At 41.0% G+C, this 27,080-nt stretch overlaps 1 non-coding gene and 2 pseudogenes across 1 annotated transcript; all 3 read left to right on the top strand.

The window, feature by feature from the left end:
- The first annotated feature begins 4,644 nt into the window (after positions 1–4,644).
- LOC149174320 (18S ribosomal RNA) lies at positions 4,645–6,019 on the top strand (annotated as a pseudogene).
- A 9,906-nt stretch (positions 6,020–15,925) lies between these two features.
- On the top strand, positions 15,926–16,079 carry LOC149174319 (5.8S ribosomal RNA). The gene has a single exon (XR_016258988.1). It is a non-coding gene; the product is annotated as a 5.8S ribosomal RNA (ribosomal RNA).
- A 7,758-nt stretch (positions 16,080–23,837) lies between these two features.
- On the top strand, positions 23,838–24,904 carry LOC149174318 (25S ribosomal RNA; annotated as a pseudogene).
- Positions 24,905–27,080: the final 2,176 nt, after the last annotated feature.

Genomic DNA, 27,080 nt, shown 5'->3' with positions numbered 1-27,080 from the left:
CCGCAACCAAGTCAAAAAGCAAAACCCACACAGAAAAGCAAACCAAGGCAGCAACACCTGTTTCTACAGGAAAGCCGAAACCGGCTTCTACAGGAAGCCCGAAAATTATTGAAAAAGGGTCTTCTACAGGAAGCCCGAAATTGACTAAAATAGGGTCTTCTACAGGAAGCCCTGAAAAAGTGAAACCCAAGGAGAAGAAAGCTGATATTCGTGAAAGGGAGGCAGCAGCTGTGCTGGCCGGCCTCAGCACACCTCCTAAGCCAAAGGAGAAGAGAAAGAGGGAGACCCCTCTATACTTTGAAGCTCGAAGAAGTGTGAGAATAAAGACGGGCAAGCTACAGCCTCCATCCAGCAGCCCAATCACTACAGGGGATGCCCCTACTTCACCCAGTGAGAAGTCCCCCTCGAAGATATCGGTCACCTACAAGAGGGGGAGCCCAAAAACAACTACTTGGAAAGGAAGGTTAGACCAATCGGCTTCAAAAGCCCGGCTCAAGGTCAAGGAAACAGAGAAGAGGGAAGGAGCGGCACCCTCATCACCACCAAGGGCAGAACAAGCAGAGCCACCAAGAGTAGGAAAGAAAGAGCGTATTCCGGAGCCTAGTTCCCGGCCAAGGACAAGGAGCCGGAGCAAAATTGCTCAAGGATGAGCAAATATTTTAGCTGGGGGGTGATGATGAGCCCCAAATTTTGGTAACAATTTGGGCTCATTTGGCCTACTTACCTTGCTCAACCCTTCATATTTTTATCACTTATGCATCATTTCTTAGTATATTCGTGTTATTTGTAGGAAGAAGGGCAATCATTATGCCTACGTAGCTAATACATGATGATTTCAGGTTTTTTGGCATTAAATGGAGCAAAGACCACGCAATTGGAGACAAGGAGACAACCAAGGTGGCATTGCGGGTTTATAGGGAGGTTGTCCACAACCTTGAATGACCTCCCTCGTGATCTCCACCCCAACTCCGAGCTCCAACAACTATCACCACCGAGCTAGAAGGCAGCCAACAGATTCTACAGGAACAACAGTTTACTTTCAGTTGGACAGCCAAGCTCCACTAATTGAGGAGGCCAGCTTGGCCCTCATCATGTATAAATATTAAGGCTGTAGCCTTCGTGGAGACTCTTGAACTTTTGTTATAGATTTTGGATTACGAGCTGTAGCTCTGTTTTTCCTCTTTGTAAGCCAATTTTGGCATGTTGTTAGACTCATGATTATGATATTTTAATAAAGGCAGTCAGATTTGGATTCGATTCTGAGTTCTTAGGGGAGCTATAGCTCTCAGGTTAGGGCCCAACCTGAGAGCAATAGACCTCCTTTCCTTTGTATTGTTACTTGTTTTTTTCATTGCATTTCTTTCCTTTACTTGCACTTGAAAAATACAGTTTGATGAGTTGACTGTTTCGGTTTGGTTATGTACGTTAGTTTCATGAATACAGTTGTTTTAGTAGTTCAGAATTAGCATAGGGAGATTGAAGTTGCTTTGAGTTCAAAAAAGGCTGAATGCATGCTCAGTTTCACCTCTGTTTGGGGACCGGAAGTGTAGACCGTGCCAACTGCCCAAAAAACACTATTTTAACATATGCATGCAAGTATTGATGTAATGTTTTCGATTGGAGAATTGTTCATGCGATTATATCTTGAGTAATGACTCTTTGGTTCAGTATCATGCACGAATTCCTTTCAACTTACATTGATGTTCTTTGATTCCTAATAAAACAGTTAGAATAGGTTGGTGACCTTTCGTTTACATGCAAGATAAGGGTGATTTGTTTCATTTACACTGCGCAGCACCACTTCATCGTGTTCTTATCCTTCTGAACCGTGCCTAAGCCACCTACTCATCCTCTGTTCAACTCATTTGCCTTCCAACCCTTCTATTATCCACGTTGCTCAATCTTTTTGACCTTCCATTGCCCCTACCCTTCTATCGACCAACCAGCTCTATCTACTCTCTCTCCATCTCATCTCTCTGTCCATAGGTCATCTCAAGCTCCTCTTCCATCTTACCCATCCATCCATACAGTTCCTCCACTCCATCACCCAAAACTTCGGCTGTAGGACATCCTGTAGAAGTTAGCAGACATCCTGTAGAAATCCCGAGTTTCCTGTAGGATCCCCTGCAGACATCCTGTAGAAGCCTGCAAACACGGTTGCCGAGCACCTGAACATTGTGGACTTCTGTGGAATGATGTGAGGGATCCCCTGGAACCTCTCAGAGCCCTCCTAACCGTTCCCAAGCCTTCCTTCCCTTCGAACTACCCCTGCACAGTCAAGACCTAGTAAGAAGCACAATCACAATAACTCCACCCACTTGAGAAAAAATACAAAAATGTGTTCTCTTCAATGAAAGTAGTTTAAATTCATGCATTTCATCTCACTAGAAGTAATGGCATCATTTCTAGAAGTTTGCACTCCCACCATTGCATCATAGAGATTAAACTAGTCAGATTGCGGTTTACTGGGGTTTCCCTGTTTGGTTGGCTTTCAGTTCATTCTTGCAAAGTAGGTTAATTTCCTTTGAGATAGCCTTCGTTCATCATTTAGAAAGCTTCTTCTGAGAACATATAGAAGTTGGCTTGAGCCCTAGCGGACTTGTGCCAGCTGACCAAGTGATAGCTGCGACAAGAGCTAGTACTTGTGCATACAACACCGTCGCTTCCAAGTTTGTTACGAACTACCGGTTTGATAAAATTAGAGATAGGAAGCTCCAGGAGTTGTAGCATTATTGCTACAATACTGGAGCCCACCAATAACTCAACAAATCGCACAACCCTTGTGCTAGTGATGCTTCGTTCAAATTTCTTCTCTATCAATTTTCAATGGTAGGATAGAGGCCTACCATGGTGGTGATGGGTGACGTAGAATTAGGGTTCGATTCCAGAGAGGGAGCCCGAGAAACAGCTACCACATCCAAGGATGCAGCAGGCATGCAAATTACCCAATCCTAACATGGGGAGGTAGTGACAATAAATAACAGTAATGGGCTCATCAAGTATGGTAATTGGTGTTTAGTCAATTTAGTGTCCTAAATTGCTTGCATGAATTATCAACCGAGGTTTGTAGACTAATGAAGTGTGATGCACTATATGTGCTTAGTTAACTTTTCTCTTACTTTGTTGTTTTGTATTTTTATGTTTGTTTTTGGGGTTTCTGTTCTCTGGTGTCTAAGAATATACAATCTATGAGATATTTACATGGATCTAATGAGTTTTCAAAGGAAGGATAGGTTCCTAAGTTAGTTTAATCTCCTAAAAATGGACTAAGAATCATTTTTAACTAGTTAGGACCTAATAAGAGAAACAAAGCATCCATATTATCTACCATTTAGTCCTAATCCATGGATCTAATTCTTACAACCAAAAGTAATACTGATGCAGAAGGTAATTCAATAATTTCATTCATTTAGCCATTCAACCATTCAACTTTGGAACATGATAGAATCAATCTCCTTGAAATGATTTTTTGGAATGTCAAGTGAAGCAACTAAGTAATGATCTGAAAACAGAAAAGAAAAGATGAGAGATTGTAAAATTGACAATATACTGAGTAAGGTCAATCACTCCATGAATTAGATATTCAACCAATTAAGTTAGAATGGTCATTATTTCGAAATGGTTTTGAGAACATCTATGAATACATATAATTGACAGTTCTATGCTAAGAAAATGAATAATCAAAATAGTAAGAAGCTAAGCAACTGTGAATTCTCATTTCTTCATTTTTCATTCAGTCATTTCTCATACAATATCTCAGAAGAATAAGACTTGCACAGTTGTGATTTTTATCCTCACACTATTGGTTACAAACTAAAATGAAACAAAACTAAATAAAATGGACTTGCATAAAAATAGAGTACTAGAAATTAAAATGAAAACAATAAGTGAAAAACCTCCTTCAGTGCAGGGGCCCTCTACAACTGATGTGGCTGGATGACAGCTAATTAAAGATGCACTTTTAAACCACCATTGACAAAACAGAGTTTGTATTATCAACAAAATGAACTCTGAACAGAGTTTTTAACAAAAAGATTGTAATCCCTTCTAGCTTCTAACTGCTTGGTCTCATTTAACCGATATTTATAGAAAAAAAACATAACTGTCTAAGAGAAAATCCTTTTACAGGAGGCTTGATTCTAATCTATCATGACTATTTATAGAAAGACATGGTACAAATGGCTTAATTCGAATTGTAATGAGACTGTTAAACTTCTAAACAACTATAGGTGGCCTGATCTGCATTAACTCCTCGGCTTCTGATCAGCTACAAGTGGCTTAATCCGCATTAACTCTTCAACAGAACTATTAGAATCTTGATCAACTACGAAATATCAAGAGTCCCACTGCTACTAGATAATGTATTTGACTCCATATTTGGCCATGACTTTAGGCATGATTTTTTGTCGATCTAGACCGAGAGAGTAGGATAGAATCCATGTAGAGATGACTCTGGATATGCCCATGTGGCCCAGTTCTTCATTTGACACCTATAACCTGCCAAACCATGAGAGTAGCTATGGAACCCACAGTTAGCTGCAGAATAGGCTGCGTTCTGTAGCTAATTTGCAAAAATCTATTAAAATAGCAAGGACATGAAAATATAATATGGTGATCATTTTAATGCTTTCCTAAGACAAAATCTAGCATTTGTCATTGATTGGATCTGTAGTCTTGTGAGAAAAAGGTGAGAACAAATGTCAAGGGGAAGGTAATTATGAGGTTCAACAATTGGAATGAGTACATCTAAATCCCTTAACGAGGATCCATTGGAGGGCATGCCTGGTGCCGATAGTCACGGTAATTCCAACTCTAATAGCGTATATTTAAGTTATTGCAGTTAAAAAGCTCATAGTTGTATCTTGGGTCGTAAAGGTCAGTTAGCCTACTCGGTGTGCACCTGCCCTTCTGTCCCTTTTGTCGGCAGCGTGCTCCTGGCCTTAATTGGCTGGGTGGCGGCTCCGGCACTGTTACTTTGAAAAACTTAGAGTGCTTAAAGCAAGCTTATGCTCTGAATACATTAGCATGGAATAACGTAATAGGAGTCTGGTCCTATTCTGTTGGCCTTCGAGACTAGAGTAATGATTAATAGGGACTGTTGGGGGCATTCGTATTTCATTATTAGAGGTGAAATTCTTGGATTTATGAAAGATGAATCACTGCGAAAGCATTTTCCAAGGATGTTTTCATTAATCAAGAATGAAAGTTGGGGGCTCAAATACTATCAGATATTGTCCTAGTCTCAACCATAAATGATGCAAACTAGGGATAGGTGGATGTTGCTTTAAGGAATTTGCCAGCACCTTCTAAGAAATAAGAGTGTTTACGTTCCGAGGGGAGTATGGTCGCAAGGTTGAAGCTTAAAGGAATTGACAGAAGGGAACCGATAGGAGTGGAGCCTGCGACTTAATTTGACTTAACACGGGGAAACTTACTAGGTTCAGACATAGTAAGGATTGACAGATTGAAAGCTATTTCTTGATTCTATGGGTGGCGGTGCATGGTCATTCTTAGATGGTGGAGCGATGTGTCTGGTTAATTCTGATAACTAATGAGACCTCAACCTGCTAACTAGCTAGCGGAGGTTCCCCTTCATCGTCAACTTCTTAGTGGGACTATCACTGTTTACACCATGGAACTTTAAGGCAATAACAGGTTTGTGATGCCCTTATATGTTCTGGGTCGCACGCACACTACCCGATGCAACCAACAAATTTTTCTTCCTGGTTTAAGAGGATCAGGAAAACTTATCAAATTTCATCGTGATGGGGATAGACCACTACAATTATTGGTCTTCAATGAGTAATTCCTAGTAAGTACGTGTAATTAGCTTGTGTTTACTACGTCTCTACCCTTTCTACACACCGCCCATTGCTCTTATCGATTGAATGATCCGGTGAAGTGTTCATATTGCATTGATTATGGTGGTTTGCCACCTTTGACAACATGAGAACTTCATTCAACCTTATCATTTAGTTGTAACAAGGTTAACGTAGGTGAACATGCAGTAGAATCATTGATAGTAGGTGTTTGTTTTTTTGGTTCGGGTTGGGTGGGTTTTGATTGTAATGTGGGCCCATGTGGTGCGTCTCTAAGGGAGTGGGTTTGATGTTTGGAGGGAACATTGTTGGTTGCTTGTCTTGAGGTAAAATTATTTTTTCATGTGTTCTTGAAAGCCATGCTTGTGTTTTTCCCACCCATCCTTTGTTTTTCTTTCCCCCAATGTGTTTTTGTAGGGGGTTCAGAAGCTTGTTTCTTGGGATACCTCTTCGACGATCTGTTCGACGGGGCATGGTTTCTACAGTTGAGGTGCTCGGGAAATACGATGGATAAATTTAGACTCGTTCGTAGCGGCGATGTTTAGGATTTTGTTCATTGGAAGGCATGGGCCAAGGGTGCGAGCCTCCATAGTTGGTTCTATCGAAAAGGCGGCAGGGGTTTATGTGTTGCTTGGGTAAGATTTTTTGTTGGTGGTTGGGTCAAGGGAGTGGTTATAGGCATGATTTGTGCCTCAATCCTTCTGTGATGGGAAATTTTTAGAGTGGGGTCAATATGGGATGGATGAAGAGCAATGAAATCCATTGTGCTAGCCACCCTAGTTCTCTCGACTGTTCCTTGATCTGCCCACGCGGAAGGGTTGGGTGTCCAGTGTTGGCATTATGAGATAAGTGTTGTCCTTGATGGCAAACCTCACTGATGACAAATCATAGTACAGAAGGTCAGCAGCAAGGAATTGATGATCAGACTATAAGAAGAAGAGAAAGTTCATACACGCAGGTCGTTAAGCCCAAGTCGCGTGTACACGCTAGTTGGATTCAGAAAAAGCGCGTGTATGTGGAAAAGTACCTTTGGTCCATGGCGGTTAGTCCTTGGAAGTTGTGTCTATGGTTTCGGACCATTGTGTCTCGACGGGCGTGTCGATCCCTAGTTTTGAAGTTGATGGTATTGTGTTACTATGGTTTTGGCTCTTGGTATTGAACAAGGCCTAAGGCTATATAAGGAGAAGGAAATCATTAGGCAAGTGCATCTGAAATGTCTTGAATATCTGATGAAGCATTAGATCCAGTATGCAGGGTTATGGGTTGATGATGCATTGCTTGATCTGAGCTAAGGAGAGATCTCACCTGTTGATGGAGAACTAGATCTAAGGAGAGATCGGGATCAAATGGTTTGAAATGAACTATCTTTATGATGCTTATTCTAGATCTACATACTGACGCATGTATTGTTCTATAAGTGTTATGAGTATGACTGATGTCTGGTACAGCTGCAAGTTATGAGAAATTATTTTTAGATCTGTACGCGGGTTGGCTTTGATAAAAGCGCGTATACACGCGTGTTTGATTCATCGAAGTAGCGTATACATTGTAAAGCTTGATATTTGAAGTTGCAGATGGATCTGATGGTTATTACAGAGTTCTGTGTCTGCTCTGTGTTCTGGTGACTGTTGTTAACAGGGTTTCAGTGATTCAGAGTTTGATGATTGTTTTGAGCTTCAATGATAGTTATGGGTCCAGTTTGAAAATTGGATGAAAAGTGGCCTTACAGATTATGTGTTGTGCTTCAGTGTATCCAGTCTGAAAATTGATGAAACGTGGTACCTGGAGGTGAGAAGATTGTAGGCAAGCACCTACGTACTAGTATCTAAGCTAGTACAAAAGCTAAAGGAGATCTTTGGAGCATTGTAGCAGGTAGCAGCCTGCGTACTAGTAAATGGATCGGCTAGTACAAGAGCAAAGGGGGTTGTAGCTCCCGTACTGGTATAAGACTGCACCAGTACAAATATTGTAAAAGGATTTTCTTATTAAGAAGAAGATTGAGATGACTTGCAGCAGGTGGTTTTCACCCACATTGGGTTTCCACCTTATATCATGGTGTTCATGTGTGTGGCTCTTGTGTGATGTTCTGTTCTGTTTTTCTGCACCTGTTTACTGTTAATATGCTTAATAATGATCTGATGCATTTACTGAAGATTAAGCTAACTGAATTATAAGATCTCTGGATATACGCGAGTTTCATTAGACACAGTAGCGTGTACACGCGGGTTCACTTAATTGAAGTAGCGTATATGTTTCTGAGTATGAAATTTAAAAGTTTGATTGCTCTGATACCAATTGTTGGAAATAATACTGATTCACCCCCCCCTCTCAGTATTATTTCCAACAATTGGTATCAGAGCAGGTCCTTTGGTAGAAGCTTGATCGCTTGAAGGAGATCCGTGGAACAATGGGAAAGAAGCTTAAGAAGAAAGCTCATAAGAAGAAGAAGACATCTCAGAAGGACTATGACAGTGGGAGAGTCGATTGGGGATTAGGTATAAGAAGTTCCTCAGATTCAGAATCAGATTCAGAATCATTATCAGGTATGAATGATGTTCCTGCTATATTTCCTTGTGAAAGTGATGGAAGTGATAGTGAAACTACTGAACATGCTTTTATGGGTGAGCAAGAAAAGTATCAAATAGAGGCAGTATTTAGAAGGCTTACAGACAAAGTTAAAGATCAACAAGATCTATTGAACAAAAGGGAATGTGCTTTCAAAGAAGAAGTTACCAAACTAAAGGCCCAACTAGAAGAAGGAAACAAGGTGAGAAAGCTTCTCAAGGACAAGGAAGACCAATGTCAAAAATTGCAGCATGAAGTGACATCATTAAGAAAAGAAGTCAACGAAAGAAGCACAACCATCAAGAAACTCAAAGATAGATCCAGCTACTATGAAAATCTTGAAGCTACAATCCTCTCACTAAAAGGAGATCTTGAAGAATCAAAGAAGCAGAATACAGATCTACTCCAAGCTATTGCAAAACAAGAAAACGAAGCCACCAGCTTAAAATCTCAACTAGAATGTGCCTTCCGAGTTCGTCAAATGCAGCAGGATCTGAATGAAGAACAAGAAAAGGAGATTCTCAGACTAAGGCATCAGTTGGAAGAAGGAAGGAAATATGGAGAAGACATGAAGAAGCAATGTCTAGAAAAGGAGGAACAACTTCAAGTTGAGGTAAATATCTTGAAAGGTAAAATAGAAGAAAAGGATAAGCTTTTACGATTTCAAGATAGTTCTAAAGTCTTGGATGATATTCTTAGTAGTCAAAGGTCTCCTGCTATCAAGACTGGTCTTGGTTTTCATGAATCTGTTGAAGGTGAATCTAGTTCACAAGGTGAGGCAAGGAACTCTAAAGAGAAATCCAAAATGATCAACAAGGAGATGAAAGGTCAACCAAGGAAAGAAAGTCTTCAAAGAAAATCTTTTACTCCTCCTATGAATAATGTTGAATGTTATGTATGTCATAATCTTGGACATGTTGCAGCTAGATGTAAAAGAAGAAGAGTTCAAGACCATTATGTAGACAAGTCATCTCAATCAAGGTACTTTAATGGATATTGCTTTGCTTGTAATATGTATGGTCACAAAGCTGCTGATTGCTACAGGAGGAATATGAAACATGTAAGATGTTATGCATGTAACACGATTGGACATATAGCAAAGGAATGCAGGAACAAAGGATGGACATCACACCAAAAGAAGAAAACCTCATCACACTTGAAGATATGGAGGAAGAAGGAAGTACAGTTAGCACAATGTACTGAGACACAGCACAGCACAGACATATCAGACTCAGGGGGAGCTGAAAGTGTAAAACTTCAGTGTCCTGAATCTCATACGCAAGTTCCTTAAAGGGAAATCGCGTATATACGCAAGTTAGACACTGCAAAGTCGCGTATATGTCAGTCTGAGGAAAAGCAGTGGGAACAGGATCAGAAAAAGGATCTGATATGATTCAGTCTATTATTTGCTCTATTGGTTACAGTCTGCTGAGGATGTGTGGAAATGTTTTGTTACTTGTATGATGTCTAGAAGTGTTTTGATCCTAACTTGAGGATGATGATGTTTTGATGCTTATGCATGATCAGATCTAACAGATGGCACTGGTTGAGGGGGAGCATATGCCTTTAGTAATTCATTGTTGGCATTATGGTTAATAATCCTTGGTGATGATTCTTATATGGCTAAATGATATATCTTGCTATGATGTGGTTGTGAGTTGTCTATGATAAAATCTCATATGATTCTTGGGGTTACATAGTTGATGTTCAGATCAGATTTATGGATGATTCTTTGATGATGCATATATGGTGCTTACATGGTGATCTTCATAAGGACAAGAAGAAGTACAAAGCTTGAATATACATCTTCCTCACTTGATGATGGGTCACTCATATACTGCTGTTGTCATATGCATAAAAATCATAGAGTTATGATGCAGGCACTCTTGTGGATAAGGATTGTTGCTGTTGATGATATCAAGAAGTTTTGTCAAATGAGCTTGAGCTCAAGATACATAATGCTGATACATGGATGACTACTCAAAGTTGCTTTATTGGAGACATGGTGATGAGTTCTTATCTATATGATGATAGGTTTATACTTACATATGTTAATTGATGCATATGTTCCCAAGTAATGATACTTGGATCATGTAGAGCTTGATGAAATGGCTATGGTGGTTTCACACATGATACAATGTGAATGACTCTGAATTCTGTTCAAAGGGATGAATTGATGCAGACATACCTTGTTATAGGTTGATGACCTATTCTCTACAGGACATTTACAGGTTGCTGATATGGAAATTTGTGTACGCGTGTTGTTTAAAGGATATCCGTGTGCATACGCTGTTTTACAAGGGGATAGTCGCGTATATGGTGTACGCGTGTTGCGTAAGGGATATCTGCGTATATACGCTTGTTTATGTGTATACAGACGCGTATATGGAGATTTGAAGGAAATCAGCAGGGACAGATGTTGGTTGCAGAAAGTCTGATATGGGTCTGTCAGAGATCATCTGGCACAGGTTCAGGGGGAGCAAATAATCTTCCAATGATGCATTGTTGGCATTATCTCAAAGATTTTGGTTCTAGTTCACATTTGGTGTTGATTTCAGGAGGAACAAAGGCGAAAGGAAAACAGAAGGATCTCTTGGTTGCTGATTTGAATGGTGATTATCAGATGCTGCTGGTGACTTTCATAAGTCTTGGTCTAGTTATTTCGTCTCTATGTCATATATCTCTTTTGTGGTATCTCTTTCATGGTGTCAAGGTCATGTAACGGCCTATTTTGGTTTCCCCACTATGCCTGGGATGATTGATGCAATGTGATTGGTTGTCATATGTAAAATTTTGATGTATTCCCACTTGGTTGGGTGGATGAGTCAATTTTTGTATATCCTCACTTAGTTGAGAGATGGATGTATGTATGAGTCCTAAGTGATAGGAAGGTCCTTTATGATGTATAGAGTCATGTTCTTCTTGAAGAACATCTTTTGTAGACCTTGCTTACAGTCAGGGAGAGCATGATCAGCACACTTCAGCAAGAACAGAGATTCAGCATGTACTCAGAGGGAGCATGAACAGATTGGTACACCTTGGCATATACAAAGGGGGAGACTATTCAGAGATTTCAGCAGGTACTCAGGGGGAGTATGGACAGTGGAATGATTCAGCAAAGGAAGAGAATATCTTGGTCCACCCTTTGCCCTTGATGTCAAAGGGGGAGAGTGATTTGGTGTTGTTGCCATCAAGTCCAAAGGGGGAGATTGTTGGCATTATGATGCATGTGTTGTACTTGATGGCAACCCTCTCATAGAAGAATATCTCACTTATGTATAACTGGGTGAATCTTCAGAAGAGATATCAGATGTGACTGATGAAGGACAGCTCAAAGGAATCAGATGATGAATCTTCAGAAGAGATATCAGATGTGACTGATGGAGGACAACTCAAAGGAATCAGATGATAGTTCTAAGTGTGACAAGTTAGCTTTGCCATCAAGTCCAAAGGGGGAGATTGTTGGCATTATGAGATAAGTGTTGTCCTTGATGGCAAACCTCACTGATGACAAATCATAGTACAGAAGGTCAGCAGCAAGGAATTGATGATCAGACTATAAGAAGAAGAGAAAGTTCATACACGCAGGTTCGTTAAGCCCAAGTCGCGTGTACACGCTAGTTGGATTCAGAAAAAGCGCGTGTATGTGGAAAAGTACCTTTGGTCCATGGCGGTTAGTCCTTGGAAGTTGTGTCTATGGTTTCGGACCATTGTGTCTCGACGGGCGTGTCGATCCCTAGTTTTGAAGTTGATGGTATTGTGTTACTATGGTTTTGGCTCTTGGTATTGAACAAGGCCTAAGGCTATATAAGGAGAAGGAAATAATTAGGCAAGTGCATCTGAAATGTCTTGAATATCTGATGAAGCATTAGATCCAGTATGCAGGGTTATGGGTTGATGATGCATTGCTTGATCTGAGCTAAGGAGAGATCTCACCTGTTGATGGAGAACTAAATCTAAGGAGAGATCGGGATCAAATGGTTTGAAATGAACTATCTTTATGATGCTTATTCTAGATCTACATACTGACGCATGTATTGTTCTATAAGTGTTATGAGTATGACTGATGTCTGGTACAACTTCAAGTTATGAGAAATTATTTTTAGATCTGTACGCGGGTTGGCTTTGATAAAAGCGCGTATACACGCGTGTTTGATTCATCGAAGTAGCGTATACATTGTAAAGCTTGATATTTGAAGTTGCAGATGGATCTGATGGTTATTACAGAGTTCTATGTCTGCTCTGTGTTCTGGTGACTGTTGTTAACAGGGTTTCAGTGATTCAGAGTTTGATGATTGTTTTGAGCTTCAATGATAGTTATGGGTCCAGTTTGAAAATTGGATGAAAAGTGGCCTTACAGATTATGTGTTGTGCTTCAGTGTATCCAGTCTGAAAATTGATGAAACGTGGTACCTGGAGGTGAGAAGATTGTAGGCAAGCACCTACGTACTAGTATCTAAGCTAGTACAAAAGCTAAAGGAGATCTTTGGAGCATTGTAGCAGGTAGCAGCCTGCGTACTAGTAAATGGATCGGCTAGTACAAGAGCAAAGGGGGTTGTAGCTCCCGTACTGGTATAAGACTGCACCAGTACAAATATTGTAAAAGGATTTTCTTATTAAGAAGAAGATTGAGATGACTTGCAGCAGGTGGTTTTCACCCACATTGGGTTTCCACCTTATATCATGGTGTTCATGTGTGTGGCTCTTGTGTGATGTTCTGTTCTGTTTTTCTGCACCTGTTTACTGTTAATATGCTTAGTAATGATCTGATGCATTTACTGAAGATTAAGCTAACTGAATTATAAGATCTCTGGATATACGCGAGTTTCATTAGACACAGTAGCGTGTACACGCGGGTTCACTTAATTGAAGTAGCGTATATGTTTCTGAGTATGAAATTTAAAAGTTTGATTGATCTGATAATACTGATTCACCCCCCCCTCTCAGTATTATTTCCAACATCCAGGTAATGAAAAACCACTCCTCAGTCTGAGCTCCATCGATCTCGGAAGTTCCCTGGTAAATGGCCATGAGGTGGAATTCTTATCTCGTGCCTTTAACATTGAGGGAATTCCTCATCCTCTCATGAGCCACTCTTCTTTTAAGGAAAGAAGTAGCGGGTTATGCCTTTGTTTCTCCCTTTGGATTGTGGGTATTTTGTGCGACTTGGTCATTTCTTGGTTGCGTTGATTGTTGCGATGGTTTCGTGGTGTGCGCTTTGCAGACATACCTCTTTATAGTGGCCTTGCACCATCGATTTATTTGTGGCCTGTGGCTTTATCCCGCATTGAGTGTCTGCCCATGACAACTCCTCTTTGGAGTTTGATTCTTGACCCCCCTTGACTTTCTTGCTATAAAGATTGTTGGGTGTTTTGTATAGGGAGGGGTGCAATAGTGGGGTGGGTTTTCTATTAATATATTTGTCATTTGAAGCCTTAGGCAGGGTTTGGGGGTTGTTTACCTCTCAGTAACATACTCTAGACATTGGTCTCATCGCGGCCCTCATATTTTCTAGTGGTCAAGTTTAGGTTGTGATTTATTTGCTTGGTTGTTTGATTGTTGTTTGTTATGTTGTAAACTAGAAAGGGTGTTGTGACGTAATTTATGTGGAAGGGTGTGAAGAGGTGGGATGCTTTGATTGGGTGCCTTGTTTTCTTTCTTTTTGGTTAGGAAACATCTCCTTGGCATGCTCGTGAGCCTCTCTTTTCCTGGGATTTTTGTTTCTTTCGTGTTGTTTTCTTCCCTTCTTCCTCTTGGCCCCTATCTTTACAAAGAAAAGGTGGGATTGTTGTGGATTGGTGTTCAGGAAGGACGAAAAGCAGTGCGAGTTCCCGGGGTGTCCACCCTATTCCTTCTCGAGCGTCATCCCTTGCAGTTCCCCCCTTTTTGTGAAGACACAGGGTTTGTGAAGCTTGCTCTCAGTTTGAGCCTCCCCTTGTGACCTGGTAGCCATGTTTGATATATATTTTTTTCATGTTGTTCTTTTCCCTTATTCCTTTTTTCCCCTAACTTTATGGAGAAAAGGTGGGATTGTTGTGGATTGGTGTTCAAGAAGGATGAAAAGCAGTGCGAGTTCTCGGGGTGGCCACCCTAGTCCTTCTTGATCGTCGTCCCCTGCAGTTCCCCCAATTTTGTGAAGGAAACAGGGTTTGGGAAGCTTGTTCTCTGTTTGATCCTCCCCTTGTGAGTTGGTAGCCATATTTGATATCTCTTTCTTTCATGTCGTTTTCTTCCCTTCTTCCTTTTTCCCCTAGCTTTATGAAGAAAATGGGGGATTTTTATAGATCAGTGTTTAGGAAGCCGAAAATCAGGGTGAGTTCCCAGGATGGATATCCTTGTCCTTCTCGACCATTGTCCCCTATAGTTCCCCCCTTTTTATGAAGGCACGGGGTTTGGGAAGCTTGTTCTTTGTTTGAGCCTCCCCTTGTGAGCCTGTAGCCATGTTTGATATCTCTTTGTTTCATGTTTTTTCTTCCCTTCTTCCTTTTAGCCCCTAGATTTATGGAGGAAAGGGGGAATTGTTGTGGAATGGTGTTTAGGAAGGATGAAAAGCAATGTGAGCTCACAAGGTGGCCTCCCTAGTCCTTCTTGTTCATTGTTCCCTTCAATTCCCCCTTTTTTGTGAAGTCAAGGGGCTTGGAAAGCTTGTGCTTTGTTTGAGCCTCCCCTTGTGAGCTGGTAGCCACGTTTTATCTCTCTTTCTTTCACCTTGTTTTCTTCCCTTCTTCCTTTCAATCCCTAGCTTTACAGAGAAAAAGGGGGAATTGTTGTGTACTGGTGTTTGAGAAGGATTAAAAGCAGTGTGAGCTTCTGGGTGGACACCCTAGTCCTTCTCGATTGTTGTTCCCTCTAGCTACCCCATTTTTGCGAGGGCACGAGGCTTGGACCCTCCTCTTCTCTGTTGGTAGCCACATTTTGTTTCTCTTTGTTTCACCTTGTTTTCTTCCCTTCCTCCTTCCAACCCCTATCTTTATGGAGAAAAGGGTGAATTGTTGAAGGATTGGCATTCACGAAGGATGAAAAGAAACGCGAGCTCTCGGGTTGGCCACCCTAGTCCTTCTCGATCTTCAGTCCTTACAATTACCCCCTTTTTGTGAGGACACGGGGCTCGTGAATCTTGTTCTTTGTTTGAGCCTCCTCTTATAAGGGGGTAGACACCCTTTTTTTTCTTTCTTTCATGTGTTTTTCTTCCTTTCCTCCTTTTGGCCCTTAGCCTTATGGAGAAAATGGGGATTTGTTGTGGTTTGGTGTTCGGGAAGGATGAAAAGCAAGGTGAATTTTGGGGTGGCAACCCTAGTCCTTCTCAGATATCTTTCCTTGTAGGTCCCACCTCTCTTTGCAATGGCATGGGGTTTGGGGAAATTATTTGTCTTTGTTTGAGCCTCCCTTTACGGAGTGGTTTATGGAGCACAATTTCCTTGAGGGGGAGGGGTTCTTGTTGCTTGTTGTGATGGATTGTGTGTTAGAGGGGATTTTAGCCATTGGTTGTGGGGGTTTCCCTATTCATTGTTGTGGTGGATTTATCGATAATCTGTGGAAACGATTCTCGATAACAAATATGTCATCTCTTGTTACGATGAAGAACATAGCGAAATGTGATACTTAGTGTGAATTGCAGAATCCTGTGAATCATTGATATTTTGAATGCAATTTGTGCCTGAGGCCTCAGTCGAGGGAACGTCTATCTGGGTGTCACATCCCATTCAAACACACTCCCTAAAATATGTTAGGGAGAAATGGAGCTGGACGTTCATGCCGAATGTGATGCGGTTCACTGAAATACTTCAAGCAATGTTTCGTGGCATGCATTAGCAAGCATTGATCTTGTCCCCTTGGTTGGGCAGTGGGTGTTAGTTGATGTGGGTTTTGTGTGGCATCACTTGAACTTGCTTTTCTCTCTCTTATCCTTCGATCAGGTAAGAAAGATTTAGCTCCAACTTGCAACCTTAGCTCAGGCAAGAACACTAGCTGAGTTTAAGCATATAATTAAGCGAAGGAAAATCAAGTTATAAGGATTCCCCTAGTAGTGGCAAGCGAACCGAGAAGAGCCCAACATGAAAATCGGGTGGTAGCATCGCCTGAATTGTAGTCTATGGAAGCGTCCTTAGTGGCGGACCTGGGCTAAGTCCCTTGGAAGGGGGAACATCACGAGGCGTTTTCGATGAGTCGGGTGGGTTGGGAATGCAACCCTAATTGGGTGGTAAATTCCGTCTAAGGCTAAATATGGGCGAGAGACCAATAAAAAAGAGTACCGTGAGGGAAAGATGAAAAGGAATTTGAAAAGAGAGTTAAAAAGTGCTTGAAATTACCGAGAGGGAAACAAATGGAGGGTGTCTATGCCTCTCGGTTGGATATGGAATAGCTCAGGCTGGTCCACCGCTTGATTTGAGGTGAAGACCAACACGGGTTGCTACATCATCACAAGCGCGGGTGGAGCACTACCTTTCAGTTTTTCATTGCAGTGGTCGAGGAGTGAATTATGTGCCCTTGTGGCGGGCCGTGTGCACCTGCACGCTCATGGTGTTGGTTTGCGGGCTTTCCATTCGAACCATTTTGAAACATAGACCAGGGAGTCTAACATGTGTGCCAGTCGGTAGGTTTGAAAACTTGCGAGGCACAAGGAATATGACAGGTGAGATCCCCTCTCTGAGGGGTGCATCATTGACTGACCTTGAGCATATGCGAAGGGTTTGAGTGCGAGCACACCTGTTGGGACCAGAAAGATGGTTAACTATGCCTGAGTAGGGTGAAGCTAGAGGAAACTCCGTGTTATCACTCAGGTTGTTCCCAAAATTGTAAGAAAGAGAATACGACTGAGGTAATAAAAAAAAAATATTTTAGATGCAGATTCTAGCCCATCTGCATCCAGAGAGGTCTCTCTCTTTAAGATTTAGCTTTGTTTTGAAATGTGTTAGGCTAGTTATGAAGTATAAGGATTTTGTTTTGAGTTTGGTTGGAGAAATGGAGTTTCAATAGAACAATGAGGCAAAACTGAAGAGTTTCAGTCCATTGGGCATGATGGAGTCAAAGGATGATAGTTTCTTGGATTCGGTTTCTAAACTGAGGATGGTATCACAGAGCAAGGTACTCAAATATGGGACAATGCATAGGCTGAAATCAGATGGAATGGAGTCAATGGGTGAAGGGCAATTAAGAATCCTTCATCATGTTGATAGAGGGAAATGGCTGAGTACTGCTAAGGAGCAATTAAGAATTCCTTAGCAAATATTCAAGATGAAAGAACCGGGGAAGCAGGAGCAATTAAGAATTCATTGTTTATTCCGATTCTGAAGAAATCATTGATAATAACAAAGACTGAACAGAGAGTGCAATCAAGCAAATTCTGATTTATTCTTTCTCTCTATTATTTAAATCATGAAACATAGATGATAAAATATAGAAATTGTATAACATAAGTTAGAAGGGACTTATTGATCCATAAAATGATTCAAGAATTCTGTAACAAGTCCTTAGCATTGATTCCTCATCCAATGAGCTAGACAAAAATGGTTCCAACAAGCTCTTTTTATTCCAAAATTCAGTATTACAGCAAAGTTTGAGAATACTTCCAAATCAACCAACCCCAAATACTTCGTTTGGGGGGTATTTATACAAAACATCAAAATATCTGAAGAAGATAATATCTGATGACAATTAATGCTTCTTTTACAAGAGATAGAGATGAACAGTCTCGAAACTAGGGGAACAATAAATTGACGCTGTGCTGGCTGTTCCATCTTTATGGGATGTACCGGAGGTAGGTGCTGCGAGTCAGCTCACAACTGTTTTCCACTGGTATTCTGTACTTGTTGCTGCGTCTTTGTCTGATATGCTTTTAACCCTGATCAGATACGCTTTGACCCACTTGATTCTTGTTTATCTGTGTTCATCTATATCACAGAAAAATAGCTCAGAATGTAAGTTTTACCCGAGAGATATTCACAAAATCCCCAACATGTCTTCCCACCATTGTTGATATGTCAATTTATGCCTCTGAAGCTTCCTCAGGGTTTCATCAGCTTCCGTATACCTGACAAAGTTAGGCTGTAGATGAAACAGATGTTTCACCTCATGTTCAATATAAAATAAATTCTCTAAATTATCATAGAGACTTTGGCTTGAGGGGAGTGCTTTTTCTCCTGAAGCACTTGTTGATGTATTAACCTGGTCAACAACATAAGTGTTCAACTTATGTATGTAATCTGTGTGTCTTATTAGCCCATCATTATTCCCTAAAAGACTTGGCAGTCCTTTATCCTGCAAAATTGTAAATCTTTGAATGAAAGAATTGATTTCTACTTGCATATAATGGCATCTTTTTTCTAAATTCTGCATTAAAGTTTTGTTGGTTAGAACTCTTTTAATATTCAAAATGGTGCCTGTTCCGTCTGGGATGCGAGCTGCTCCAGCTGTTCTCTGTTTCTATAATTCAAAAAGTGAATGAGCCTGTTGGCCTGCTCAAGCATTTGTCCTAGTATGGCTCTTGCTTTTTGAATTGCTCCATGTGTTGCATTCACCAAGTCAATCTGCTCATAAATAGTTTGTATAGATGGCCAAACATCACTAAGGGATTGAGTGATGTTGGTCCAAAGGATTCCTTTAATTTCTGCTAGAGGCTTGTCGATAGTGAGATCCTTCGCTAATGCTCTGACTCTATTTTGCAATGCTTTAACCTCTCTTGTTTTCTCTGCCACATTAATTTTGGATTTATCATAAATTTGTTCTACTTTTGCCAATTTCTCCTTTACTTGCTTTAGCTCTGACACTTGGAGTTTCAATTCTTCCATGGATTTTATTAACTCTTCTGTGCTCATACCTGTATTGCTGCCTAGTGTTGCTCCTGTTGTTGTTGTACCAGTGATTACTGCTGCTGTAGCTTCTGGGACACTTGGGGCCAATGCTGCTCCAGTTGTTGAGGGGACTGCACTTGTAAATGTAGGAATCACCTCAGGAGGCTGGGAGGTCGATTCTCCCTGCTTCTCTTTTAATTCTTTTTCAAGTGCTTGCTCAGTATCAGTCAGTCTTTCATTGAGTTTCATGAGCAGGTCCATCATGTCTTCCTCTGATTTTTTCTCTATGATTTCTGCAGTCTGAGGATGTCTTGAAGGAGGTAACTTCAGTTGTTTCCTTAGGGCAGCAATGTCTTCTTCCTTCTTCTTGATTAGTGCCTTTATGCCCTTGGCATCTTTGGGATCATGTCCCAGATCCATGATGATCTCCTCCAAAGATTTGATTCTATTATCTTTGGCCACAGAAGAAGCTTTTTCCCAATCTAACTGTGCAGTTTTGTTGTCTAAGGAACTCTGCAACTGGTGGGCCAGCATTGCTTTGTCAGCCAGTGTACAATAAACATTTCTCCAGTCTACTTGTGGAGCTCAATCTGGTCTAAGGGGTGAATATCTTTAGCTAGGACCTCTAAGTTTGTCCTGATATAATCTGTTGTAGACCGGGGTTGCTGCACCTTCGGCTTAAAATAACTCATGATCATTTTGCCTTCTTTGATGTCATATGCAGACATCAATCTTTGCTGGGTTGAGGGGGCCATTTTTAAGTATTGATTATAAATTTCAACTCTCACGGGATCATTCCTGGCCTTTATCTTTGTGAAGGTTTGTTTGATGTCAGAGGGTTGTTTTCCTTGTGGCCTGGTAGATGATACCTGAACACTATGCTGCCTTTCTAGCTCTCGCCTATGTGAGCTAGTTGATGTATCTACCACTGGGGAAGTCTGTTGGCTGATTACCCTCTCACCTCTTAGGATGTCTGTTGTTTCTTCAATGATTTCATCTTCTAACAGAGGATCTAATCTCTACCTTTTTGCATCTGGTTTCTCTACAGGTCCACTAATAGGTGTGGCATCTTCTCTGTCTCTCTTTTTTCCTTTTTACTCATTTAGAGTTTGTAGAGCTGGGATTTCAGCTGCCTTAGATTGGGTTGGAGGAATTTGCACTTGTTCCTGCTCTCTAGACCCCCCTGGCTGATCGGTCATTATTGGCTACTCTGTAGTCTCCACTTCTTTGCCCTTTGAGGTGCCTGTGATTGATGTGTTGGCTCTCTATGCAGGCTGCTGAGAAGTTCCAGCAGAAGATGTTCCAACTACTGGTTGTTGAGGCAAATTGAAAGATACTTGTCCAAAAGAGTCCAGGTCAAGAGTTTTTTCAAGATCTTTCATAGCTTTTTCCATTTTTTCCTGTTTAGTAATTTCTTCAACTAAGGTCCCTTCCACCCATTCTTCTTGATTTGCATACTGTTCAATTTCTGGGATCCTATGATGTATTTACACTGAGAGCCTGTACCTCACCCTTCTATCATTTATGAAACTACATGGATCATATGGCACCTACCCAAAACTCTTCTTCAATTTGAGGTGGTCTTCTAAAATCTGTTGAGCATCTTTCCATGCATCCCTATCATGGATAACATAAGGGCCTAACTGGTTTTTTATTCTCAGTTGAGCCTTCTTCTTTACATTACAAAAGTGGGTTAAATATGCATGGATGAGCTGCCTAAAATACTCTAATGCAAATAACCTCATGGGCAAATATCTAGGCAACTTGAAGGGGCAAAGTTGACATCCATATATTCTGATTTCTGTGTGATTCTGGTAGAGGTACCAGTCACCTATTCTGTAGTTTTTGGAAAGCTGCAAAATCTTCTTCATATCACCAGAAATTCTAGGAGGGGGAGCTCCTATAAACATAGTGGAGGCTGGGTGTACAAATAAGTCAATGAATTCATTATAGGTATAAGGGGAGTCACAGTCATGGAATATTGAGCTCCAAAAGATCATAGATCTCCGATTTCCTTTTGAATCTAATTTCTTGATGGGAAATGGAAAGTTGTCTGGCTGATAATATAACAACAGATGGTATATATAAGATGTGTATTTGAAGACACCTTCCCTCTCCAAATTCATGAACTGAGCATGGATTTTATTGGCAATGAAAGTGGCATAGTCATACTTAACAACAGGGGGCTGTCCTGGAGTAAAGATAGATAGTACAACCAGGGTGATATCATCCACAAATTCACTGGATCTAAATCCCAAAATCAAGGATATCATGTCAAGAATGTGTTTTCTAGTCTCAGTGAAAAAGGCACGCAAATAAGGAGGAGGGATTGTATGTTGGTGTGTTGGTACCATGAACATCTGGGCAACGTGAGTTATCTCTGAGTTGGGAAATTGAGAAGATTTTTCAAGTAAAAATCCCATGGAAAGAGGAGCCAGAGGCTCAGTGGAATGAAAATGTCACATCTCAGTGATGGATTAAGTTATTATGGAGAAAAGGACAGTGTTGGAAGGAGACATAATAGCTCTATGAACAGGGTCATAATTGGCACAAAATACATGGACTGAGGGAAGAAAGTACATGGGAAGGTTTGATTCCCATAGTCCAAAAATGTCAGAGTTACTTAGATGGCTGTCTCTGATTTGGCAGAAGCTTTGCAGATGATTCCTGTCACCAGTTAAGTCTTTTATTTGGAAATATTTGTCAGCCAAGGGTAGAAAGTTCAAGTCTTTATGAGGTGCATTGATGGGTGCGACATTGAGGGTTACGGGGGCTTCCATGTCTGGTTTTTGTGTTTTCATATTGGAATTTAGAATTGTTGTGGAGAATTGGACTGAACAACAAGTCTAGGAGTGTTTTTGTGGGCTAAACAGACTGCTCTTGACTCAAGTTTGGTTTCACAGGTAGAAATTTCAGTCGAAAATCAGAATTTACAGGGTTGCCAGTAAAACGATAAATACCTGGACTATGGAGGCAAACTGAGTAATTGTAGGTTGAAACATGGAAGGTAGAGCGCGCTGCTGAAGGTCTCCTCGGTCGGGTGAGGGTTGAAAAAGCAGCTCCATTCATTGTTTTACATGGGAGTGTGAAAAGAGAGAATTTGCAATGAAAATTACATTTCAACGTTTTTAACGAAATTTCGGGTTTGGCGGGTAATTTTGGCATTTAATGAGCAGATGATGTCACCAGGACGGGACACTTTGTCGCATAGCAGAGGGCACGAAAGGGTGATGTGGTCATGACGTCAGCTGAGGGCCAGCGGGAGGGCGGTAAGCTGTCTGCCTCACATTGCTTATGGGCCAGAGTGGTTTTGGGCGGAGAGGCAGCGAGCACGGCGGGAATGAGCCACGCATCCATGGTACAGGCGCAATACCGCCAATCCCCCGGGCGGTAAACTTCGGCGATGGATGGGGTTGCGATATAATCGTGGGCCGTTGGATGAGCGGGCCCAGATCTGACAGTGGGTGCTCTTTAGAGACGGCAGAGGTTTAATGTGCGGGGCCCATATATCAAATGAAACGTTTTAATGGTTTCGGGGCTTGTTTTATTGGTCTGCGGGGTGAGTTTAGTTAGGTTTTTAATTAACCCTAGTGGTTAATTAAGTCCTTTGAGCGCACACGGGGTAGGTTATCAAAGGTTCCAAATGAACCATTAATCCCTACTTAGAACTCTAATATGGTCGTAATCGACCGGGGGCATGATGCTAATACTTGGGGTTTTACTGTTTATTTATATTAATACGGGGAAGGGTAATCTTGCAAGGGAATTAACATAATAATGTTAGCAGTTAATATGAATATGGGTTAAAGAAATTGCTAAGTCTAATGTTTAAGAAACTTAGGCTAAGGGAATGAAAAGGGTTTTACACAAGAAATGTGGCTTCTTTGCCTAAAGTAAGAATGTGGTTTTACTTAGGCTTTTTTCATGAAATGAGATGGAGTGATTTAGTGATATTAAGCAGATCTTAATATCCTTGAGGGGAGGTTAGTAAGGGATTGGGGAGAAGTGTGAAGGGAAGTTAGTCATGCCTCACTTGATTTGTAACCAAACAGTTGCCATGGTGCTTATAATAACAATAAGATGAACATCTTGAGAAACAAAATTAATCATAAGCATGCTTCTGCAACACCAAAACTGCCTATTCAGCCTATTATACCTAACATTTTTTCTTCTTCTTCCATGGGTGCACTTTAGATTGGAAAACCCTCAACAATATTCTTTTCTCTTCATGATAAGCCTATCTAATTCTGCACTTATAACTTCCAAGGGCTCAGATTTAACTGTTGAGCTCCTTTGCTTCTCTACCTAACTATTTATCTGCCAAGATTGAACAGTTTGGACAGATTTTATTCTCTATTTCTAATCAGGAAATTCAAACATGAACTGACCAAGATTAAGTTGTTTGGCCATTCATCAACTGCAGCATGAAGTTCAATGAACTGCACATGATACTTTATTTACAAAATGTGAAGTGGTAGTAGCATTTGGACTTGCACACTTTCCTGGTCCTTTTATTTGGGGTTCATTTCTTTCATTTTTTCTTTTTGACCACTTAGCTTTTCACCCTTTGATTTTTCTTTTAGGGTATACCCTCTTTACATTTTTTAATTTTTTGATTTTTTCAAAATATGGAAAACCTTTGCAGCAGGTAAAGGATGAACATATTATGGATTTTAACCAGTCAATCATGAAATATGACACCTATTGGTATAGGAGCATAACACTCCGGCGAAGGCTCGTAGCAATACTGACATACAAATCATTCAATTGACTTGGGTATAGGGGTGAATGACTAATCGAATCATCTAATATCTGGCTTCCTCCGATGTTTCCCTCAGGATAGCTAGAGCTCACACGTGAGTTTTATCGGGTAAAGAAAATGATTAGAGGCATTGGGGGCATAATTGCCTCAACCTATTCTCAAACTTTAAATAGGTAAGAGGGTGTGGCTGCTCCATTGAGTCGTGTCATGGAATTGAGAGCTTCAAGTGGGCCATTTTTGGTAAGAAAAATTGGGGATACGGGATGAATCGAAATTCGAATTACGGTGCCAAATTTCATGCCAACCTAGATCCCACAAAGAGTGTTGGTTGATTAAGATAGTAGGACAGTGGTCATGGAAATTGAAATCTGCTAAGGAGTGTGTAAAAGCTCACCTGCCAAATCAACTAGCCCCGAAAATGGATGGCGTTGAAGCACACAACCTATACTCGACTGTTGGAGCAATTGCCTAGCTTGGATGAGTAGGAGGACACGGGGGTTGTTGAGAAACCTCAGGCATGAGCTTGGGTGGATCGGTCCCCGGTGTAGATATTGGTGGTAGTAGTAAATATTCAAATGAGAACTTTGAAGAATGAAGTGGGGAAAGGTTCCATGTCAACAACACTTGGACATGGGTTAGTTGATCCTTAGAGATGGGGAAGCCTTGTATCACAGTTTACACGAGCATTGAAATGGAATCAGGTTAATATTCCCAAACCGAGACATGGCAGTAGGAGACAACATTAGGAAATATGGAGACATCGTCAGGGGCCCTGGGAAGAGTTATCTTCTCTTTTTAACTGCTTTCCCAACTTGGAATCGGTTCACTTGGAGATAGGGTCCAGTGGCTAGAAGAGCACCGCATGTCTTGCGATGTCTTGTGCACCCTTGATCCAAAATGGATTTTGGATAGACTCTTAAGTCTAAGTGTTCCTCACAGAGGAAAATGAAAGTCCAAGGAAGTTATTGGACATAGCCCCATTGCAGAGATATTTTAATTTTGAATTGACTGCAACTTGGATATGCAAAAATGGACTTAGGATGCAGAAGTTATCACCAAAAAAAGATGCCCTATGTTCTTTAGAAAAAGAGGAAAAATCCTCTAAAATGACCAAAAACCCTTATAAAGGGAAATCACATCGGAGGAGCGCCAAAGGCAGACTTAAGCGGGGAGTGAAGCCACCCCCGATTGCTGATCCCCAACATATCGTGTTAGAGGCAAGCCTACATTATATAACATAAGATAAAGACCCCATCGGGGCCGATGCGATATGCCGATTGCCGAAATCGGTAGATTGACGTCGGCGATGGAATGGGACTTAAGGTGAGACCCTGAGCTGAGCGACATTGCGATCGCTGAAATCGGAAGATCGGCCGTCCCCAATAAAGAGGGCCGATGCGATGAGCGATACTGATAAAAAGGCCAAACCCCATAGGTTTTCAAAGCCCGATTGTATAAAATTTCAGGTTTGGGAATTCAGATTTTCACGCATTTCCTGTGTATTTGGGAGTTTACCCAAAACACTCATGCGATGCGATAAAGTGATGAAATCAGACTCGAAAGCATTTGTAAATGCAGTTGCATAACATTTCAAGTCCACCATATAGCCATTTTACGATATTTTCAGTGTTTTAATGTATTTTTAAAATAAAAAGGGAACCATGAAATGAGTGGGATTTCAGGTGGGCCATAGGCGGTAAGTGGTTTTAGTCAGGCTCTGCCTAAGCCGATACACTGACTGCCACGTGGCTAGGCATTGTAGATAGAAAACCACCCTTTTCGAGTGGGTAATCTCTGTGCGTGTTAGCCACCCAAAATCAATAATAGTCGTTGATTAGCGATTACTTGCGATGTCACCTGAAGACGAATCTGAAAGGATATAAGGCAGAATTAATGATTTTTGAAGTCCGATAGACTGCGTTTAGGTGAATTTTTACAAGTTTTCTGTGTATTCTGTATGTAAACAGAGAACGACCATTTTTGAGTTTTTACCTATGAAATGGCTCCAATTCCTTCTGTAACAGCTCCTAATCATCATTCCACACTAAAAACAGGATTTTTGGCAGACGATGAGGCGTTTTGAAAGCCACAGAGTCATAGAGCTAGATGGCCAGTCAAACAGACAACGCGGAGAAGCCAAAAAGATGCAAGGGAATGATTGAACATAGGGAAGTGGCTGGGGAAGTCAAAAATCTAGGAAAATGCCTCAAAGGAGCCCAGAGAGCTCAATTGAGGAGGAGATGAATATTGAAAGCAGTTACAAAGCTAAGAGAGTAGAGAGAGCAGAAAGCTACTACACAGAGTAGAAAAAGGAGTCACTTGGAGGTCAAGTGAAAAGACAGAGAGCTACAGAGAGCCAAAGAATCCAGAGCCGAAGAGAGAGAGCTAGAGCCAAAGAGCCAGAGTGATATGATATTATCATATATTAAATACTGATGTAAAGTTGATTAGCCTTTAGTGAATTAAATGAAAACCGAAAGCACAAAAAAATGAGGAAAACTACTGGAGCCTAACACTTTACGATAGCTGATAAACCATAAAAAAGATGCAAAACAGAAGTGTAAACAGTGAAAACACAGATATACCAGGCGACGATATTGATTATGGAGTTCGTCCTTGATGGACTACATCTCCGGGTCTAGTTTCAAGATGGGTGACCATTTTATTGGGAATGAGAAGAAGAAGTAGATTACACAGTGAAAATATTGGATTGAATGTGCTCACAGGCACTTCTGGTCACTATCATCAGATAGCTCTCTGAACCAGCTTTCCAACGCCACTTACGGTTTCCAAATCCGACTCTCGATGCTCCCGAAACTTTGAAAACAAAATCCGCCTCTAACCTCCAGAACTTGCACATGAAAACTGAAAATACTCCTCCTTTCTTCAAAGGAAAAATCTGTCTTTTAAAGGCCTTTGGATGCATAATAACTTCTCTGGCCACCTTTAGACTGAATCAACTGACTTCTAGGGTTCATATGGTTAGGTGTTGGACACCTTAGGGTTTAGTCACAAGGTCGAATTAATTACAAATCAATTTAAACAAATAAAACCCAAATTAAACATTAGAAACCCCAAAACCGTTAGCTGTCAGCACTAACCGGGTGGGTTTGGATAGCTCATGTGAGCGCTCGACAAAAACTG

The sequence above is a fragment of the Pinus tabuliformis genome, chromosome 4_1 (genome assembly GCF_031772625.1).
Source record: "Pinus tabuliformis cultivar Carrire ecotype Pingquan chromosome 4_1, CPIR1, whole genome shotgun sequence".
Taxonomy (NCBI): Eukaryota; Viridiplantae; Streptophyta; class Pinopsida; order Pinales; family Pinaceae; genus Pinus; species Pinus tabuliformis.
Note: the sequence above shows the minus strand (reverse complement) of the source record. Positions and strands in the feature narration are given on the sequence as shown.